This window comes from Rosa chinensis, chromosome 5 (genome assembly GCF_002994745.2).
Source record: "Rosa chinensis cultivar Old Blush chromosome 5, RchiOBHm-V2, whole genome shotgun sequence".
NCBI lineage: Eukaryota > Viridiplantae > Streptophyta > Magnoliopsida > Rosales > Rosaceae > Rosa > Rosa chinensis.
This window is the reverse complement of record NC_037092.1, coordinates 87,107,940-87,125,218: the sequence shown is the minus strand read 5'-3', so window position 1 is coordinate 87,125,218 and position 17,279 is coordinate 87,107,940. Positions and strand designations below refer to the sequence as shown.

Sequence of the window (17,279 nt, the reverse complement as noted above, 5' to 3'; positions counted from 1 at the left end):
ATCAGGAACCAACCTCTCATAGTCTGTAAAAAACTCTGACAGATTGTGGTCAGAGTCTAAATATTTTTTCAAGGCAGAGTTAAAACTCTCACTTAGTTAAGATCTTCTTATTCTAGCTGACCATGCACGCTTAACAAACGGAAAGCCCCACTTTTTTCTTAAATCATATATGCTACTCAACCAAGTATTGTCACGCGCACCATATTTATCGAGCATAGCATCCCAAGCAGATATAAACTCATTTTCCTCCTCAATATTTTCCATGAACCTTGACAAAATACTTGTGATTCCACCATCCTCTGTCAAGAAACTACTCCCATGCTTTATGGCATTTTGCATCATATGCCATTTGCAAAGCCTATGATATGCATCTGGCATAACATGTCGAAGAGCTTTTGCCATTGCAGCATCTTGATATGTAAATATTGTCTTTGGAGCCTTTCCAGACATTGCCCTAAAAAAGGTCTCAAACAACCATATAAATGAATCTGCTGTTTCATCATACATTAAAGCCACCCCAAATATAATAGTCTCATGGTGGTGATTGAATCCAATGAACACAGCAAGAGGTCGATTAGATTTGTTAATCTTGTATGTTGTATCAAAACTAACAACATCCCCAAATTGGCCATAATCAATGATCATTTTAGCATCTGCTCAAAATAAGTTTGTTATTTGCTCCTTACTGTCTAATTGCATAGCATGGTAAATGAAGGGTTTTCCAATGTTTGGTCTGAAAAATATTTCATAATATATCCAGCTTCTCCATACTCCAAGCTTCTTTGTCTCTTTGATCTAAGGTAATTTTTCACATCTTGTTTTGTATACCCAACAACATCTCTTCCACCTGCTTGCTTACCCATCAACTCATATAGAGACGTGACACCAATTCCAGAATCGTGTGCTAAGTCTATATCAATGTCTTGACAGTCTTGTACTTTCCGTTGCGAAGGAAGCATGTGGGAACATTCTTTCACCACAAGAGGATGATTGTGCTCTTCAACAAAATGGGTAACAAAGAACTTATTGTTCTCCCTATTCAATTTAATACAAAGTTCAGCATGGCAACCTGTTCGTGTCTCTACTCTGGATTTTCTAATCATGTAATCCCCTCTTATCTTTGGATCAAATACCTTCCTTATAGCAAAAAAATACTCTTGAAGTGATTTCACCATTTTTCTTATTCTTAGCATGACTCTCCCTTCTAATACTAAACCTCTCTTTTCCTCCAAATCTATTGTAGAAGTCATAAGCTGCTTGTTCATAATCAAACTCCATTCCTTTTCTTGGTTTCCAATTCCAATTCCAATTCCAATTCCAAATCAAAATCAAAATCAAAATTCTCTACATTAACATCTATTGCACCCAATGCATTATCCATATGCAACAAATTCCTTGTACAGTAAACTGAAAAGATACAATCAATACAGAGAACACAACCAATACAGCAAAAAAATTTGTCCCCTAGCCTCTCATACTTTTCACTTTACTAAGCAAGGCCAAATTCAATGCAACTATAGATACAAGAATCAGTCCAAAAAAAAATAAAAAGTTACAAGAATAAGATCGCCTTGATGCTTTGTTATGGTTTGATATCAATATACGAAGGACAATTGATACATGAATAGATCGAAACTTGAATGAAAATTGCATTTCGGGTCCTTTTTTGTGTAATAGTGAAGCAGGGAATTCATCTTTGTCAATAGCAAATATAGAGTTCCTAAACTCTAAAACACACAATATGAAGAGAGTTCAGAAAAGAAAACCCAAAATAAAAGGGGATTACACTTACATGTCGTAATGGAATGCAGGGAAAGTGAGATAGATAGAAGAATCAAAGCTAAAATTTTGAAATTTTGATTAGATCTCTCTGCATGTATCCATTGAATTTCACGACTGAAGACTCGTGTGTTTCTACTTCATCAAGAGCGCCAGGGAACAAAAGAGGGAGAAGGGAGAAAGCGAGGGAAACAAAACCAACTGCGCGGCAACCTGAACTCAAATAAAAATGGAGATAAAAAAACCTAAATTTATTGCAGGCCATTGGATGTAAGTTTGGACATGTGTCAGTTTGGTGTTAAAAGGTTAGGTAGGTTAGGAAGATAAGAAGATTAGGAGAGGATCCTCTCCCTTCTTGTATCCCTCCCCACAAGTTCCTTATTTGGCAAAAAAACTCCGAAGGGACACGAATGATCTGGGATTTTAAGAGAGGGATATTAGGAGGGATCTTCATTAAACAGAATCCCTTTTCTGAGTTCCGCCTCTTTAGGCGTAACTTTGAAATTCCAAAAACCACAACAACGCGACCATACCACCTTGATTTCTTGCGAATTCCACTCCTTGAATCGCTGATTCTCAGGTTTGTTCTACACTCTGGGCTTGTGTTTCTCTTTGTAATCTAGGGTTCTATGGTTGAGTTTTGCGTTTTTCGATCTCCAATTTGGGCGATCTTCAATTTGTTCCTAGCTTGTATTTGTTTCTGGGATATGAGACTTAATCTGGGTTTTCTGGGTTGTGTTTGAGGTATCTGTATTAATGGGTTTTGAGGTAGCTGTAATGTGTTTGAGAAGCTAAGTGCCTTCTTCTTCTTCTTCTTCTTCACAGAGAACTAGAAAGAGAACGGGAAGCTCTCAAGGCCTCAATCATCTTCTCCAGGTAATAATATCAAACCTCTCTTTCAGTCTTTCTATTCAATTGGAATTGATTTTCTTTCAGTAATTGCAACCAAAACCGTCATTGTTTCAGTCACTGATATTATCTCTGCAACCTCTCTTTCCTCAATGTGGTTTGGTTTGCAGGTCTCTTTACTCAATGTGAAATTTTAGGATGTCAATTTTATATGCATTAGTTGAAAACATAATACATGCAGGGCACAAGGTTTTTCTTTAGTAAATATATTTGCAGTCATGTTAATCAAGAATCTCGGTAGCAATTAAGCAACAAGTTAATTAAGGTTCAGTTTAACTATGCTTGTCTGTGGTTGCTCAATATCAAATAAAGGTGAGACCCTTGTCTGCGGTTTCTGTTAGACCTGGAATTAGATTGACTAGCTACAAGCTTAATTTGATCCTATTGTTCCTGTTTCACTATTCATATTAGCGTATCAAACTTGATGCTATATTTTTAAATTTGAAGTAAATATGATTCTTTTGCAATACAAGTACCCTTTTGATCTAATTTTGAGTACTGCAATTTCTGGAATGTGGTTGTGGAATTGGAACCAGTTCTAGATTTTGAATTCCTAGCTAGCTATTTGATTCATTTCTGTATAACTAGCTGGATTAGAAGGCATATCCCATCATAATCTGAGATCATGTCATTGATTTAGTTTGTTGATGTTGAGCAAAATAGACTAGCTAACAGTCAATACAAGGGTCAATGTTCAGCTTCATCAAATGCAAGCGGTTCGACTTCAGCAGGGCAGCTTGGAGGAACTACTACAGAAACATCTGAAGTGGTAGATAACTGGGAGAAGGCTTATGAATAAGATAACGGCAAATCTGTTTATTTGTAGGACTTTGGAAATGGGGGACTGATAGGAATGCCTTGCCCTTTGGTATATGGGTAAATTTTTATTTGAACCCCAAAAAATTGTTGAGTTAGCTGCATTACATTTTAGCTTGGTTGCAGTCAAATTTTGTTGTGTTCTAGTTTTCGCTTTGATTTCATATCTACTCCCATTGAGAGTGGGACTCGTTACCTGTAGATGCCTTCCATATAGTTGACAGGACCCGCCCCGGATTTCATCTTGAAATCCGAAATGACCCTGCGGGGCCCACCTTAGAAGAAATTCTACCAAAAGTTTGGCGGAACTTCCCCTAAAATGGGCTACCCAAACCTGTAGAAAACATTTACACTCCTCAATCAATTCATCCTTATGCTCCTGGAGCCACCCTGCTCCCCAAATCAACATCAGTCTCCAATTCACAAAACACGCATCCCAATTCAAATATCATAAATCCCATAGGTAATCAGAGCAATTCTAACAGAAAGGTATAAGAGGAAAACCTAATTCAACGACAGATGCGGAAGCCATGCTGTTGACTATGCCTCAACTCCGTGTACGCCCGACCTCAACCAATTCGCCTGCAAACTGGGCATTTGAAACCGAAGGGCCCAGGGGAAAGTACATAAAATACGTTAGCGTGAGTGGACAAAAATAAACAATTTTTAAACCAAGTGGATTTTATACTTTCCCAAATATATATTTCCTTAAAAACTCTCGATGCATGTAACGATTCAGAAAACAATTCACGAGAAGCCCTGCTCAAGAAAAACCGATTAGCCCCGCTAGTCACAAACATCCGAGAGGAAAGATCGAAACTCCGATACTCGACAGGATAAAACCAGCCCCGCTGGTTACAAGGAAATCAGACTAGGCCCCACTAGTCGAGAAATGGTAAGATATAAGGAAGAGATATCACCATACGGGAAATGGAGCCTCTCAGGCTCTACCTACCCTCAACTGCCACTCACACATAGATTGTGCGAGGAGGAGAACTAATAACCTCAACTTCCACTCACACATAGATTGTGCGAGGAGGAGACCAAATGACCTCGACTGCCACCCACGTGAGGAGGAGAATAAATCACCTCTACTGCCACTCACCAACACAAAGTCAGTGAGGAGGAGACCTAATAACATAACCCGCGTATGGTGAGGAAAAATCATCGAAAACCAGTAAATCCATGTAGCTTCCCCATATTTCTCACGAGATAGAAACCATGTATTCAACGACGTGACCCCGCACGTCAAGATTACTCTCAATCTCAAAATGGATAAGTGAGAAATAGGAATAAATCGACGGCGTGTCCCACACGCCCAAAATATTCTTATATCCGTAACCGAAACCGGAAATTAATATAAGCAAATCTCATTTCCAAAAAAAATCTCTCAAAATCTCCAAGAGACCAACCAAATCCAAAATCCTTAATTAGGCACTTCCGATGCCAAAACCAAAGGTCAATAAATAAATGAGAAAATCCAACTCCATCAAAACTCATCTCGAGAACCTTCCAGGAACTTAAATCGGCATTTAGAAATATACTTAATTTCGGAAAATTACCTCGGAAATAAGCAATTTGTCAAATAATATTATAAATCATAATCAACCTTTGAAACTCATTATCAAGAGCAAATCCACGAGATAAACTGAGATCGAATTTCCGAAAATCAAATCATTTGCTCAATAAGTAATATGATTAAAACTAGAGCATTATTTAAGAAAATAATTGCATGCATCAATATTTAAAAATAAAAGTCCACTCACAGTACTATTGGGCAACCACGCAAACGAGTTCCTTCATCTAACCGTAGCTCGCGACATTGCCCTGTACACAATTATATTTCCGTAAACGGAAATCTGATAAAATAATTACGAACTTAAACGAAATCCGAAAATCTCTATCTCCATTACTTCTCAAATTCACCCCAAACCTCTTCCACAACACCAATTCCTCAATTTATATATTCCACAACGAAAACGAGGGAGATCCAACGGCCGGATTTCCCACAATTCAATCACAAAACTCCAAATTTCGGAAATTCACAAACAATTCCAAACTCCTCCAAAATTCACCAAACTTCACATACAAGCTCTATGATAATTATAGAATTTAACTAGCCAGAAATTGAAATTAAAAAGCTACCCTAGCCGCCGTTACAGCCGCCCACAGTGGCGGCGCCGCCGCCACTGCCACCAACTCCAATGGACACCAAAATTTGACAGCGGCACCTACTCAACACACTGATTCAACTTCTCAACTACAACATTCCCAAATAACAATTAAAAACGGCCGAAATCGATCAATGAACAAAACCCAGAAATCCTCAAGAACCCTAGAATTTCAATTCGTCGATTCGGCATCTACACAATAAATCGTGATACAAGGTCATAGGGGAAATGATCAGTGATGAAAACCGAACCTTCGACGGCGAGATGGGGACCAGAGGTGGCCGAAACCGCCGGAAATCGGCAAAAACCTCAAATTGCAGCCGGAGGGGATTTTGCTTCGATCCGTGCTTTTCCGGTCAAATCGTCGAAAACCAAGGTTACTAGGGTGATCGGAGGGAGGAGGCGCTCCTCTGATGACCGGCGGCACGCCGGTGGGGGGCCGGAAAGTGGCAAATCGAAAGGGAGAAGAAAAATGGCCGAACCGGAGAAGAGAGAGGTCGGGGGAGAGGAGAGAGAAGAGGAAGGGTGGGTTTCCGGAAATGGAAACCTACCCTGGGTAAATTTCTATTTTAATCAAAAATTACCATGAACAGTAACTTCACATTTTTGGCCATAACTCTCGCATACTAAGTCCGATTTTTACGCACCACATATGCACGCGCTCGGTTTAACGTCCCCTACAACTTTCATGAAGAACCTTTCCTCAAATTTTGACCCGAACAAAAAGTCAACTTTTAGGGCCACTAAAATACCGAATTAGGGTAAAAAGTAAGAGCAGTTGTCGTTTACCGTCCAAATGACTAATAAACGGGTAAGTGAAAATACGGGATGTTACAATAGTCGTAGAGGCTGCTTGTGTTGTTTCTACTGTATGGGATAACATACAGCCTGTAAATTCATGATTGTATCTGAAAACACTTAATGGAACTCGTTAAAATTTAAGAACAACCAACACCAGAATTGCTAATGCAGTGTAAACCTCACCACTGAGGAAACATCACTATGAGGCGTTTATGTAGCCCACACAAAAATAATTCAATATGAAATCAAGTTCTTACAAATCACTACAAATCACAAGTTGTTGTATTCATTACAACCACTTGACAAGCACTATGACCTACTTGATTACAACTTGAACAACCTATTCTACACAAGAATAACACTGGTTGTTTGAATTACTCAGACTGGAAGATGGAATCAAGGCCTCACTGATCTCGAATATGATGTATGAGATGAATGTAGTGAGCAATTAAAGTAACAGACAATCAAAGAGAGTTTTACACAAAAACAATTTGTGAGGACTACACCACACTCCTAGGTTTAATGCTTAGATCCAAAAACTCTACCTCTATAGTCAATTTCAAAACCTTTTATATAGGAGCAAAACTCCCCCTTAATCAAATCTCTCTTTGACACAGAATCAGATAAACATAGAAAGGTTTTAAAATTGATTTTTGATATGCAATCAAAACTACCTATCTAGAATCAATCAAAGTATAACTGATATGCATTTTGAAAACATTTAATGCAGATAATTAAGAATATCAACTCAATAAAAAGATATGCATATCAATTCTCGAATCATGCAAAAATGATATGAAATAAACCATCTTTATCTCCAGATCAGTGAGAATGATTTCCCTTGATTCTCTCTTCATGATCCAATACTGCAATCTTCTTCAGTCTTCTTGTAACACCGGGAAAGTAGGACAAGTACTCTCCTAAAATTTTGTGACCTCTGATCTCCTAGTGGTCTTGGGAAAGTATGTGTTGAATGAGGGTAGCCCAATATACTTACAATCTCCCTCTTTGGGCATTCCCATTCAACACATAAATTTTCTTCTTCTGTCCTGCAGATCAGACTGCACAAAATAATCAAGTGCCAAATCAAGGACCAAAACATAGCATTAAGTAGATGCACCTAGACACCTTACTTGGATCAAAGGAATCAGTTTCCATCCTTTTCCTAGATCCAAGTAGAAGTTTAAAGCATTAGCAACAAAATAAAATAAGCATCCCAACAGTTTGTTCTTATGCACTTACACAACCAAAACAAATAAAAATATTGTCCAAGAAAAGTAAAAAAAAAGGTGAAAAATGTTGTTTGTTACTACTAAGGCTCCTCATATTCCTCTCTCAGCTTGGTGATGCGATCATACACGTCCTCACTGTCGTTGGAGTCATCACTGTCAGCCTGGGCAGCCTCCATGTGTGCAGCCAGAGTGGATGGTCCAGGATTGCCTCCAGTAGTGGCCCTGGGGGTTGGAGCCGCCATGCACGGCACAGCCTCCCTCCGAGGAAACCTAGGAGGATGGCTTTGAACGTTTTGAACCTCCATAGCAAGATTGTTCAATGCGGTGTGGCAGCGGATGGGGGAGAAGTTCATGTAAGCAATATAGTCAATCATGCAAGTGACCCTCTAATCCGTCACCATGATGCCATCACGAAGGGAAGAGCACAGATCATCAATGGAGGCAGCAAGGCTGTCCAGGGTGGCCGCAGGCCTAGGGACTAAAGCAGGGTGTGTAGAATCACCAGGATGCAGCCGAGGCAAGCGTCGAGGAAGAAGAGGAGGACTCAGGCTACGTTCACGAGAGGGACGAGGGTCCCCAAGATGAGTGACACTGGCTCGAGCAGCGGCCTGACAGCCTTCTTCCTCCAGAGAGAGAGGAGATTGACGTTGATTGCCGCTAATACGGGTAGTGATCTTGGTGCGAACCATGATGAAGAAGAACCAGAGAAGAAACAATTTGAATCTACACACTCAAACAAACCCTAGTGAAATCTGGAAGACACAACATGTTCTTTATATAGCGTAACGATAGGGTTAGAAACGTTGTTTCAACATAGCTTTTCCAAGAAGGAGAAGAGTTATGACAATTGAAGTAACCGAGGACGTTGCATGCACATAGAACTCTCCCCCTTAGAACATGTGTAACTAGGAAGAAAGGCACATTTGAACAAATGGCATACAAACCCTAGGGAGACAATATAGGCAACTGTATCACAATCGTATCACACAATATATTACGTGTCCAAATATCTAGGCCTGAAATAGGTTTGTCACAACATGAAGTGAGACAATATAGCATAGTTGAAGCACAGAGAACACAAATCAAAGGGGGGAAGAAGCATCTTGCAGAAAAGAGAATGAGCCATAATGTATTCTATCAACAAGAAGAATTGGTACTCAAGGGTAGACCTCAATCAGTAAACTTGTGTAGAGTGTGAGCATAATCGTGAAGTGGGGCTGAGAAACATGTTTAGAGAAAGAGAGGAGAAGTGAAGTAAAAGAACTGAAAGCATGTAGTTTGCTCAGGTGATCTCCTAAGAGAGATAGAAAACATTGTTCCCAAATAAGTAGAGTAATACAACCAAGAATTGTTCATTTTGTCATATGGAACAACATAAACTCATGTAGCGAGACACATCTAAGCAACTCCCAAACCAGACGATCTTAGGGTGCTAAACATAACAAGGATGCTCGATGGAGAGTGTCTCGAGTAGCCGTATTTATTTGTCAGCTTGTGTTCAGGACACCTAACCATCTCATTTCTTACAAACCCTGGAAAGTTCACCATAACCAGGACCTGATTACTTTGAAAGGAGGTAAAATAATTAGCCATTCTCGTTTCTTACAAATCCTAGAAAGTTCACCATAACTATGACTTGATTACTTTGAGAAGAGGGACATGAAGTTCCTGAGTTTTGTAGCCAGTTAGTTTACGTCACCTACATTCTCTTAATAAGAAACAAGTAACATGCCACCACATACAGTTATATGTGAACGTGCAAAGAAAGTCTAATTGATTGAGAGACTAAAGAAGGGTATACAATAATTGTCTAGAATAAGATATGGCAAGGAGATACACAAGACTGACAAAGAGTTCAATCCCCTAATGAAAGTGGTCAAAGTACACTAAGTTCACAATGGTCTCACTGAGAGGTGGACAAATAATAAGGTGCCTTAATATTTAGAACATATCCAAAGTGCATTTCTTAATAACTCAAATCTAGCCGTGTCAAGTGGCTTTGTGAATAGATCAGCAAGTTGACTGTCTGTGGGAACAAAACTCAATTCAAGTATATTTTGTTCAACTAAATCTCTAATGAAATGATAATGAAGCTCAATGTGCTTTGTTCTAGAGTGTTGAACATGATTTTTTGTGATGTTTATGGCATTAGTGTTATCACAGAAGATGGACAACTTACCTTGAGAGATCCCGTAATCCTTGAGCATTTGCTTCATCCAAAGCATTTGAGTGCAACAGCTGCTAGCAGCAACATATTCTGCCTCGGTACGTAGTGGACAATGAGATGCAATTTTGTTTCTTGCTGTGCCAAGCAATAAGATTGTTCCCAACGAAGAAACAACCTCCAGAGGTGCTTTTTCTGTCTTTCAAATTTCCTCCCCAATCAGCATCCGAGTATCCTGCAACTTCCACACTAGTGTTGAAAGTATAGTAAATGCCATAGTTAACTGTACCTGAAACGTATTTGATGATTCTTTAGGATTCGCTTGAAATCGAGCACACACTCCCACACTATAGGAGATATCAGGTCTACTGGCAGTGAGATACAGTAAGCTTCCAATCATGCTTCTGTAGAGTGTAGGATCAACTGATTTTCCATCGTGGTCGTCGCTTAACTGTGCAGTGGTGCTCATGGGATTGTTCACTACCTTCTTTGATTCAAGGCCAAATTTCTTGATGAGGTTTTCAGCATATTTGGTTTGAGAAAGAAATAGACCTGTATCAAGTTGCTTCACTTGCAATCCAAGGAAAAAAGTTAGCTCACCACACATACTCATTTCAAATTCACTTTCCATGACTGACTGAAATTCTTTGACAAGATATTTTGATGTAGAACCAAAAACAATGTCATCAACTTACACATGTGCAATGATAATGTCATGTTTTACATGTTTCACAAACAAAGTTTTATCAATTGAACCCCGAGTATAACCTTTTCCCACAAGATGAGTGGAAAGACTTTCATACCAAGCTAGAGGAGCCTGCTTTAGCCCATACAAGGCATTCTTGAGTCGGTAAACATGGTCCAAGTTATATGGATCTTTGAAACTTATGGTTGTTCCACATAAACTTCTTCTTGCAATATCCCATTCAGGAAGGCGGTTTTGACATCCATTTGAAACAACTTAAACCTGAGATGACAAGCTATCGACAAAAGTAATCTCACAGATTCTAATCTAGCAACTGGAGCAAAAGTTTCATCAAAACCAAGACCTTTAACCTCAGAGTAGCCCTATGCCACCAACCTAGCTTTATTTCTAATTACATTCCCTTTTTCATCCACTTAGTGCCTATGATATTGCAATCTCTAGGTCTAGGTACTAAGTACCACACATCATTCCTAGTAAATTGATTTAGTTCTTCCTGCATAGCACTAATCCAGTGATCATCCAACAAGGCTTCCTTAACATTCTTTGGTTCAACCAATGATACAAAACCACACTAGGATATGATATTCATGATTATCAGATTTTCAGTGATAAAACAAAGCTATACATTGTCTTGACTCACCTCATCTTGACTTACCTGCACAGTGGCTTGACTTCTAGTTTTAAGATCATCTGATACTTTTCTAATGACATCTTGACTGGAGTGATCCCTTTGGACTTGTTTGAAGCCCCTTCTCATTTGTGGAGCTGGCTCAAAGATGCTATCAATGTTTTCTTCTCCTTCACCAGTTGTCAGGGTGTCTTGTGAGACTAAACTTGAAGATGATGATCTATCTGCATAAACGTCCTCCTGTCTAATATATTGATCATCAATAGACACGTTAATATATTCCATAACAATCCTAGTTCATTTGTTATAAACTCTATATGCTCGACTATTGATAGTATATCCAAGAAAGATACCATCACCACTCCTTGCATCAAATTTGCCAAGTTGCTCTCGATCTTTCAAGATGTAGCATGAGCTTCCAAACACATGAAAGTGTCCTACATTGGTTTCTTACCTTTCCACAGCTCATAAGCTGTTTGTTCAGTTCCAGGTCTCAAAAATACTCTGTTGATTGTGTAGCATGCAGTACTGATTGCTTCAGCCCAAAAATTTGTGCTTAGGCCTACAACATGTAGCATCACTTTCGCCATGTCTAGCAGCACTCTATTCTTCCGTTCAACTATTCTATTCTGCTGTGGAGTAATGAGGGCTGAAAACTCATGAGAAACACCTAACTCATGGAAATAGTTAGCAAAAGCTGCATTTTGAACTCAGTACCATTACCAGACCTTACTCTTACCATGCAAATATTTGAGGACTGTTTTTCCTTTATCATTCTCTGACTTAACCCTTTAAAAGATTCAAAAGTTTCTGCTTTGTCTTTCAAAAAATTAACCCAAGTATACCTGGAAAAATCATCGACTACTAGCATGTATTGTTTACCTCCAATACTCTCAGTTTGAGCTAGTCCCATGAGATCCATATGAAGTAATTCCAAAACTTGTGTGGTAGTCGCAGCATTGATCACCTTGTGAGGGGCCATAGTTTGTTTCGCAACTTTACATTCTCCGCAGACTTTGTTAGTCTTGCCATTTAGAGTTGGCAACCTTCTAACACATTGTTTAATGGATAGCTTGAGCAAGTCCTGATAGTTCACATGTCCCAATCTTCTATGCCATATTTCAAAAGTCTCTTCCCTGGACCTTACTGAGAGACAAGACTGCATAATAGAAGATTCATTAGCTTTAATAGCAATTGTCAAAAGATCTCTTACCTCCCATAATGCCTTCACCTTTGTGATTAAGAACAAGACATCATTGTTTATTAAACCACACATCTTCATAGTCGTCAGCCAAATGGCTGACACAAATCAAATTTGTTGTCAGTCCTTCAACATACAGTACATTCTTAAGATTTGGGATTCCAGGTGTATTCACAGTGCCTCGAGCCAGTATGCTTGCTTTTCTTCCATCACCAAAGGTGACAGAGCCTGTTGTGCACATATCTTCAAAGGAAGAAAACCATACCTGGTCTACAGTCATATGTCGAGAACATCCACTATCAACATACCAAAAATCCCTACGTTTGTCTGCCAAGGCTGTAAGAGGTACTAGACATGTGGCTTCGATATATGTTGATTTCTTACCTGAGTTCACGTGTAAGAAGACAAGTAGCATTAGTAGTATCAATGTGAGTAGAAGAACCATTATTTCTACCCTTCCTAGTCCAAACAGATTTTCCTTTGACAGTTTGCATGTTGTTTTTAGAGAATAGATCAGTCAGTTTATTTATGATTTCCTTTTGCTCTCTAAGCTCACTTTGCAGAGATTCTACAGTGCATTTTTCTTAAACATGTTGTAATTTATCAATTCTCTCATTGCATCTAGGTCTAATATGTCCGATCTTACCACAGTAATGACATGTGGGAATAAAAGTCTTAGATTTGAGATACTTGTTTTGACCAGTAGTAACACCTTGGTCAAACTTTACCTGTTGAGCGTATTTCAGATGCTCATTCTCCTGATCCTTGGCCTTTATGACACCGTCAGGAAAAGATTCACTATTTTCTACAGCTGATCGTGATTCTTTGACGAATTTGGTGCTTGTGGAAGTCCCACCTGAATAGCCAAGTTCAATGGTGTCATGAGAGGCTTTTCCTGATCCAAATAGTCTTGCTACAGCTCCTGAGCTAATATCGAACTTAGTGAACTTCTCTTGAGTAGTTTTTAACTCATTCTACAAGGAATCAATCTCAGTTAGTAGATTAAAGTTCAAAGCATGTTGTCCTTTTACCTCAAGCTCCAGCACTTTAATTTTGTTGTTGAGTTCAATATGTTCATTTTCCCATGCTAGTGATTTCTTATCATTTGGCACACTGGTGAACTCATTCCTTTCTTGTTCCTATGTAGTCTGAGATTCTTTTAGCAAAAACTTCATCTCTTGTTTTTCAGCCTTCAATGTCTCGACTTCTCTATCTAATTCCATGTTTTTGATCAATGTAGCTTTTGACGCCTTGTAGAGTTACTTGCAGTGGACAGCAGTTTCATCATCTGAGAAGGCCTCATCACTTTCTGAATCCGTCAATAGAGAAGACACAAATGCTACATTCTCTACTTCCTGAGCTTCATCATCATTCCAAGTTGAGAGCAGAGACTTGTTGTTGCTATTTTCATGCTTCCTGTTGCCACAGTCAGTAGAAATATGACCGTAGCCACCACATTCATAACACTTAGTTTTCCCTTAGTGATTTCCTTTGAAGCTTTCTTTCTCATTCTTACCATTGTAGTCACTACTGCTCTTACTGCCACCATGAAAGTTTTTCCTGTGAACATTAGGATTCCTAGAGGAGTTCTTCCTTTTGAGAAACTTTTTAAACTCCTTAGTTAACAGAGCAAGATCTAGTGTTTCTTCTTCCTTTTCTACTTCTTTTGTAGCCTTGAAAGCTACACCCTTAGTTTTCTTCTCAGGTTTCAACCTCATTTCATAGGTTTTGAGATTCCTGATAAGTTCATCAAGTGGATAATCATCAATATCAAATGAACCCTCAATACTTGTGACTTTAGAATGAAAATTTTCAAGCAAAGCCCTGAGTATCTTCTTGACTATCTTATCCTTATCAAATGGTTCACCCAGACTACGAACTGGCCAGTGATTTTGAGAATTCTACCATGAAAATCATCCACCGTTTCATCATCCCCCATGGTCATTGTTTCAAACTCAAAAATCAATGCTTGCAGTTTTTGTGCACGTACCTTTTTATTTCCCTCGTACGTAGTTTGTAGTAGATCCCATGCCTGTTTGACAGTATCACAATGACTAATTCTCAGTTTTTCTCGTTCAAAGAGAGCTGTGAAGATGCTATTCTTGGCTTTGAAGTCTGCTTGCAGATCACGAACTAATTCCTCATCAGTCCAGTCCTTTCTAGGTTTAGGAGTGACATTCGAGGAACCTTCACCTTTGGCTGAAACAATAGGTACCTTCCATCCATTCTCAACAATGTTCCATACATTCTCATCTTGTGCATAGAGATAAGACTTCATGTATATTTTCCATTGAGTATACTTTTCACACCCTCCATCAAACCACAGGGGGCTATTGACAGATCCACCAGCAGCGCGATCACGAGAGTGTTACATTATTACAACGACCTACTAGAAAGTTCTAGAACCCTCTCTGATAACATGATAAAGTAATCTAGGGTTCACATCCAAAACCGATTGGCAATGGATGGAGTGACCCAAACCCTTAAAAACCCATAGGCAAGGTCTCATTTTTCCCATGTGGGATGTATATATTCTCAACACACCCCCGCATGTGTGGCGAATTTTCAAGCCATACACGTGGACAACTTTGGGTGATGTAGAGCCCGTGTGGCCGTTGGGCATGCACACGTGGGTAACCCGCTCTGATACCAATTGAAAACACTTAATGGAACTCGTTGAAAATTTAAGAACAACAAACTCCAGAATTGCTCACGCAGTGTAAACCTCACCATTGAGGAAACATCACTACGAGGCGTATATGTAGCCCACACAAAAACAATTCACTATGAAATCAAGTTCTTACAAATCACAAGTTGTTGTGTTCATTACAACCACTTGACAAGCACTATGACCTACTTGATTACAACTTGAACAACCTATTCTACACAAGAATAACACTGGTTGTTTGAATTACTCAGGCTGGAAGATGGAATCAAGACCTCACTGATCTCGAATATGATGTATGAGATGAATGTAGTGAGCAATCAAAGTAACAGACAATCAAAGAGAGTTTTACACAAAAACAATTTGTGAGGACTATGCCACACTCCTAGGTTTAATGCTTAAATCCAAAAACTCTACCTCTATAGTCAGTTTCAAAACCTTTTATATAGGAGCAAAACTCCCCCTCAATCAAATCTCTCTTTGACACAGAATCAGATAAACATAGAAAGGTTTTAAAACTGATTTTTGATATGTAATCAAAACTACCTATCTAGAATCAATCAAAGTATTTAACTGATATACATTTTGAAAACATTTTAATGCAGATAAGAATATCAACTCAATAAAAAGATATGCATATCAATTCTCGAATCATGCAAAAATGATATGAAATAAACCATCTTTATCTCCAGATCAGTGAGCATGATTTCCGTTGATTTTCTCTTTATGATCTGATACTGTAATCTTCTTCAGTCTTCTTGTAACACCGGGAAAGTAGGAGAAGTGCTCTCCTAAACTTTTGCGACCTCTGATCTCATAGTGGTCTTGGGAAAGTATGTGTTGAATGAGAATAGCTCAATATACTTACAGTATCGGAAGTGTAGCTTTCTATAAATGCAGAGTTATAATTACATATCATTCTTCACTCAAAGATAGACATATTTGCAAATTGATTTCCTTTTGTTATTACATTGACCAGTTTTTATGGTTTTACCTTGATCAGTTTTTGTTTTCTCCTTGATCGGTTTTGACCGATTAGACAAATACTCCGAAACACTGTAGAGATTATCGCTAGACAAATTACAAGTCTAAGAAGGATAACATTGAGGTTGCAAATCAATCACGCAGAAGACAAGACATGTGAAGGGGTTCCTACCTCAACCAACTCAAAATGCAAAGTCATATGAATGAGATTTGCTGTAGAATGTTCGACATTTTAAGTCTATGAATTCAAACAAGACCAAAATGGAATTGTGATTGTGAAATTTCAGTTGTTCCATTTTTTAAATTTCTAGTGTTTTTCATGATTTTTTTTTTAATTTTAATTGAAGTTTTGGAATTAATTGGTGAAGCACAATTTTTTCTTGTTTTACATCTATTTGGTTAAAAAAATTGCAATTAACTACATTAGTTCTATAGCAAAATATAAAAAAAGATTAATTCTGTAAAAAAAAAAATATGTTTACAAAATCCCATAATTAAATCTCTTCACTCAAAAAAACTATCCAAATAAGTCATTTAAATATTCCACCACTTTTGTCCCTTCATTTTCAGATCCCATCACCTCATAATCCCTTCACTTTATAATCCCATCACCTTGAAATCCCTTGGAACCTCCAAATCCCCTACCCAAACACTACCTTAGAGAAATGCAGTTTTTAAAATGTGTTTGTATGCCGTATTTCAGAGCCGGCCCTGGGCATAGGCCCAATAGGCGCAGGCCTAGGGCCCCCAGTTTCATGGGCCCCCAAAAAAATATAACCCCTTTTATATATATGTTAAAAAAAGTCCATAATCTTTATTTTGTTCTGAAAAAAAAAAAAAAAAAAAAAGATTGGTTGTTCCTGACTTTTGTCCTTCCGCCGACTGCTGCTCTGAGTGTTCTCCCAAATCTCTCTCCTCACTTTCAGACGAAAGTCACGAAATTCGTCCAGAAATTTCTCCAGGTAATTCTCTCTTGCTCGAATTCCATGTCTCTTCTAGTTCTTCAATTGGGTAGAAACGAAAGGTCGAGATTTGGGATTCTGGGTGATGATGATTTGTGTTTGGGTACTGGGTGATGATAGTTTGCGTTTGGGTACTGGGTTGGTGAGTGGGTTTGTTGGATTGTAAGAGATGAAAGCCTCTGGTTTATTCTTTAATTTCAAATTGATTGTTTGTGCTACTACTGTGCTTCGTATCTCTTGGTTCATTTGTGCTGATCTAAT

General features: G+C 38.6%; 1 long non-coding RNA gene across 2 annotated transcripts; it reads left to right on the top strand.

Moving 5' to 3' along the window:
* Positions 1–2,222: 2,222 nt before the first annotated feature.
* LOC121049091 lies at positions 2,223–3,663 on the top strand. Of its 2 annotated transcripts, none has more exons than XR_005799298.1 (3): positions 2,223–2,359; positions 2,605–2,655; positions 3,352–3,663. It is a non-coding gene; the product is annotated as an uncharacterized LOC121049091 (long non-coding RNA). The 2 variants fall into 2 exon arrangements; XR_005799299.1 differs by having other exon boundaries at positions 3,329–3,663.
* The last annotated feature ends 13,616 nt before the right edge of the window (positions 3,664–17,279 follow it).